Below are 5952 nucleotides of genomic sequence, written 5' to 3' on the forward strand. Positions count from 1 at the left end.
CGGCCGGAGCGCAGTCAATTTGGAAGTGCGGTCGAGCGCCGTGGCTTGAGTAGGAAGGGCGGGAGAAAGACGGCTCCAGTTTGGCCCCAGACCCACCGTGTCGTCGGCGTCAGTAGGAAGAAGGACGTACTCCAGCGTGATGGTGTTTTGATAGACGCAGAGGCGGGAAGTAGCTTCCGCCAGGAGCGTGGCAAGGGGGAGGTTGGAAACATATCCCCCGTTGTAGGAAGGAAAGGAATGGGTTGCGGTAAGGGTTGGCGGCTGCATCGGATTTTCTACGTGTTTAGCTGCGTCACGTGTGCAGGCAGCGCCCATTTTCCTGCCTGAAGGTAGGAAAGGAACGGTTGATCGGTGGTAGCTCGTGAGGGCAAACGCGGGAAACCTTGCATGGAAGACGCAAGGAGGAGTGACCCGTCGAGTCTATGCAATGTCCCAACCCCTCTCTAAAAAGTCCAGGCCAGCAGACGATTCTCTTCTCCCTCTTGAAAGCTAGTAGTCATCAACGTCACGCTCAACTCCACTTATTTCTGCAAGCAAATATGTCCGAGATATACACAGGCTATGTTGAGCAATTCGTACGGTTCCGGTCTTATCGGGTGGCCCTCCAGAATTCCACGCTGGGAGGCAATATGACAGGCACCTCGCTGTTATCTCTTGAGTAAAGTACCATGGATACCACGAAACTTTGACATGTTTCCATGTTTTTTTAAACGTAGCTGTGGCTTGACAAGATAATGGAAGCCTCTGTAACGGTTCAAGCTACCGCCAGCCCCGGGAGGAATGTTCTTACTCATCCTCAACGCAAAGGCCATCCCGCGACGCCGCGCGATCAGGACATTAATAATCTCATTGTACACAGATCGGATCATTTACTACGTGTACATGAAGCCGCATGAAAATTTGTGCGGAGTCGATCGAAGATTCAGACAACAAGGGAAAGCCATGTCTATAACCTCCTACGGCCCATGCTCCTGTTCACGAAGGTTTTAGGACTAAAAATTATGATAACAAAATTGTGTATCATCAATAGAATAAAAATCCCCAAAATAATCTGAGGATTTTTCATTTTGGTTGTTAGAACGATATTCTTTGTGGATTGTATGCTCCTTCTCATGACATATGCTAAAAACCTCGAAGGCATCGTAAAGCTTGCAGATGCCTCCTGCCATGCATGTAATGTATGTAATGTATAACGATAATGAAGCTTTAAATACAGAAAAAGAATTGAAAAAACGTGCCGAAGTTGCCTTTTTCCACGTTGGCTCTCCTCCTCAAAATTTTTCGTTTTTGTCGAAGGAGTTACCTGCTTTAAGCATACATCTTAGTCCCTCCATTATCGCCTGCCAGGGATCAGCCCGCTCATCTTGCTGGTTTACGGTCCCTGTTAGTATGAGAATATCACTTTCTGCATGCTGCTGGTCCGATTGAGGCGGTTCATATACAAACATGAAGGAATGGCCCCATCCGTCGTGTCCCCATATTCTGCCGTCCACCCCATCCTCCTCCTCCTCCAAATCCATCACGAACAAGCCCAAGCTCGACCATACTCCATTCATTCCTGTCAATACCGATTCGGCCATCATGATATCTGCCAGACTCACTCCTTCGCGTCCTCCACTCCTACTTCCCAGCAGCCCCTTTCTCGCAAACAGGGTAAGATCCTGGGCGGACGACACAAGGCCCCCTCCGGCCCAATCTGCCGATTGACGAGGCACGTTGACCAGATCTTCCTCGCTTTCATATCGATGGGAAAGTATTGGCCCGGCCGTTGGAAGCCTTGCTCCATTTTTCTTACCCACCTCGTTGCCTCCTTCGGACGGCGAGGGCGCCTCTCGCTCGTCCTTCTTCGGCAACCGCTCCTTCTTGGCTTCTTTATCAATCCTCTCATTACCTGGTCTTCTTTTGGTAGAGGAGCCTCCTCCAGATTTCCCCCTTGCATTTATTCCCGCCCCTCGTGCACGGAAAGGTGAGAAAGAGGGAGAAGATTGCAGGTAGGGGAAGTACGTGTCCGCCAAGCCAAGCGGCAGGAACAGAGTCTCGTTCATGACTGTGTGCAGCTTTTGGCCTGTCCATGCTTCAATAAGCTGGCCGATTAGGACGTAGTTTGTGTCGCTGTAGGCGTAGGGGAAAGAAGAGGAAGGGGAGGAGGAAGAAGAAGAGGAGGAGGAGGACGAGGGGGAACAGCAGGAGGTAAAGGAGCATCTCTTGGGGGAAGGGGAAAAAGAAGTAGGCAGAGGCGGCATTTTGGCTGCATAATCTTTTAAAATTTCATCCGCATTCCACGTTCGGTGAGAATTCTCGCTGAAAGCGATGAGGAAGGAAGGATCGGTCCAGTAGTCGGCGATGCCGCTTGTGTGGGAGAGAAGGCTCCGGAGAGTGGCTGAGCGCCAGTGGGGAGGGGCACAGAGGGAGGAAAGAAAAGACGGGAAGGGAGCGGCGTCGGCGAGGGTGGTGTCGAGACCCAAGGAAAGGCGAATTTTGTAATAAGGAGCCGAGGATGAGGAAGGTGAGGGCAATGGGCCGCAGGATGAAGGAGGAAGGCAGGGGATTGTACAGGAGGTTGAAAAATTGGCGGAGAAATCAAGATTGGCATTAGTCCTAAAGTCAGACAGTGAGTGGCGGGCCAGGAGGAGCATGAGAGTAGAAGCAACAAAGGTCTTGGTAATGCTAGCGATCTCAAACCGGGCTGAGGGCGTCATATCCTCCTCTTTGCTTGAGTGTTGCACCTGCATGTGAGTGACAAAGGTGGAGTGGAGCAAAAGGCTAAATATGACTATTTAAGACGACGCTGGGAGCGCGATTTCTGGAAGTGGAAAAAAGAGCGAAGCATTCGTTGCCTCGTGATTTGAGGGTCTTCCCGTCTTTCAATACTTTGTGGCTTGAAAGCAGGCGATAAGGGAGAAGATGGGGGCAGTGTATACGGATTCTGAGTGTGAGTTGTACAGAGTAGGACCCAAGAAAATGCTGTGGCTCGGAAGAAGACACTTGATACTGCAGACCCGTACTCACCTTACCCCAACTACCTTCCCATAACAGGCCGCGCGCAAGAGATTCAATCCTCAATATTCCTCCACCAAACCCTTTGTTTTTCAGGATTATATCGTTGAATGCCCCTCTTATCGTGTTGGAACACTTGTGAGCTACTACAGGGGGAACTGGGAGAGAGGAGTTGGGGGGTAAACTCTCTCCAGCTAGTGCTGCTGCTGCCTCGGTGCCACGGAGCATTCTGAAGGGCGCGCACGTAAGACATACAAAGCTCCTGGAATTTGCATATACGTGTATGTGAGTCTAGTGGAGCATCGAATGTTTTCAATCTCACACGTTCCTCCTATCAGCTTCTAAAGCACGTTCCTGTCTACTGGTCTCTTCCAACTCGGCGATCAAGGCGAGTTCGGCCCACTGCGAGAACTCAAGAAGTTTCAGGCGTCCCATGCGCACATGCCCGCCTCAAGAAAGTGGTGCAATCCCCTTTGTTTTCAGGCTTATTCGATCATGTTATCAGAGCAAATTTGCCATGCTTGTGCCTGCCGGCGAGCTCCTCGTCAATTTCTGTGCTATGGAAGTTGAACCTCCCCGCGTTTTGTGCAACCCCGAAAGAACACAAGGCCCTTTCCATCGCACCCATTTCCGGGAACATTTTTCCTCAATCATATCCTTGGGGATCTTTTGCCATTTATTCTAGCCACTAAATCTGCCTTGGAAGCATAGGATGCATCAATCGTCAGTGCAAAAAGAGGCAGAACGACCCGCCACCCTCAGGCCGGAGCCTGCGATATTCTGCATCAAGACGTTCATGCCACATCCAGGTCAGGAAAAAGAGCTGGAAACCCGCCTTCAAAAGCATTGGGATGCATTGCATGCTGCAGGATTAACAGTACCCAATCAAGAGCCTTTGTTTCTTCGCAGCCGCGCCGGCCGTGTGTTGGAAGTCTTTGAGTGGAAAGATGCAGAGGCCATGGAGGAAGCACACCGCCGAGGTGAGCTTCAGGATACCTGGAAAAAGCTTTTGGAAGTGGGGACCATGGTTCCTCTGGCCTCTTTGGGGGAGTGTAGCGAGCCGTACGCACACTTTCATGTCGTGCAGCCCGGCACTCACGAGGTGAAGGACAAAATGGTCAAGATCGTGGCTGTGAAGCCTCACACTGGAAAATTAAATGACCTGATTGCCAAACTCAAGAAACACGACGTAGCTTTACGCAAGGCGGGGTACACAACGGGACGGCCGGCCATGCACATGCGTGGGGAGAAGGAGGGGCACGTGGTGGAGGTTGCCGAATGGGCCTCTGTGCAGAAAGTGAAAGAGGCGCAGAAAAGCGACGATGTCCACGGATTATGGAACGAATTCAACGTGTCGGTAGAGCATAACTGCCCGCTGACGTGCTTGCCGGAGGCGAAGGATCGGTATTCTCTCTTCCCCGCCATCACCTTGCACACCATGAGCGAGTGAGAGGGTGGTGGCCAATTAGCACAAATGTTGCGGTTGACTGTCGTGTCGTGGGAGGATGCGCGACAGAATCTAAGCTGACGCAGTAATTTCTGTTTAAGAGGACAGCAATCGCGGTGACATAAGACACAAGGGTGGAGGGGAAAGCGAGGAAAATGTCGAACTAGTATGCGTAGGGGCCTACCCCGATGTAGCAACTTAGCACCCTTCACAGCAGGAAGAGGTGAGATCGCGAAGACTTTCGCCTCGCATCTGATAGTGCGGGATAAGCAGGGAGGTTTCCGACAAAGGCGAGGCATACAAAAATGGCTGCAGACACATTTACCGCATAACGCACCAGACTTAGGAGCATGGCGCCGTGTTTTTCATCCCAGGTGCATGATTCTTTCGTATTTCAATAATGCCCGATTTGTACTCAAGTTGTTGTTCTCTCAAGGCTTCTTTCACCCTTTCGGACCACCGCCGTCGCCTTATAAACAATCTCATCTATACCCGGAAAATCCTTATCTATACCCAAACAATCTTATCCATACCCAGCTCTCGTCTCGATTCCTTCCAACGCCATTTGAACGGAAAGATAACAAGATCAAACTCTGATGTGATTCAGCTCCCTGCTCCAGCATATCCTGTAACTTTCTTCAGGCCCCTGGCCACTGAAGGCACCGCCGCGACACGTTTCGCACAGTACCCTACCTGACCGCCTTCAAAAGCCGCAGGCACATTCTACATCTCCACCACTCTTTCCTTGCCCTCTAAACATGAGTCGCGTAGCAGCATAGATGTCCCTTTATTCTCACAATGTGGCCCCCTTCCCCCCCTCCCCCCCACCCGATGCAAAACCAAACACAATCAGACGACCCCGGATTATGTTCTCCTGTTCCTCACCATGACCATGTGGCCTCTAATCTCCCCGAAACTATGTACCGAGCTATCTTTCATGCGTCCCGCTTGAAGCCGACATGCAAGATCAACACCCCCAGCCCAGAGGCCTTCTGGACAAGCTCGCGCCCCCCTGCCCGACCCCCCCGCACGGAATACCACCGCCCGCACCTCGCCTACATCTTGAAAGGGGAGAACAGATCGATCTTGTGGGAGGAAGAAATCTGCGGGATTTGCGTGTACTTGCCCCGCAGCAGCTGCCGCATGTTCTTCAATACCTGGGCATAGTCTTGGTTGGGGCCCTGGCTGAGGACTCGAATCAAGGCCCAAGACAAGGCACCCGTGGCCTGCCCGTCAATCCGGGTGTCGGCGCTCGTCTGGTCGTCCCGACAACCTCCAAATTGGATCACGTCCGCGGGGCTTTGGTTGTTTTCTTCGGTCCGACGCCGGGCATCGTGGTTCGTTTTCGGCCCAAAGAGCATGGTTCCCACGGCCTCCAAACCCGACATGAGCGCCACTGCTTTGTTCCCCGACAAGTAGGCCAGCCCAGCGTTGGCAAGGCTGTTCACCACCTGGAGGACGGGAAGGAGGGTGGGAAACAGGGCGGGCCTCGAAGGCATCGTAAAGCT

The sequence above is a fragment of the Nannochloropsis gaditana genome (assembly GCF_000240725.1).
Source record: "Nannochloropsis gaditana CCMP526 unplaced genomic scaffold scaffold093, whole genome shotgun sequence".
In the NCBI taxonomy this organism is placed as follows: domain Eukaryota; class Eustigmatophyceae; order Eustigmatales; family Monodopsidaceae; genus Microchloropsis; species Microchloropsis gaditana.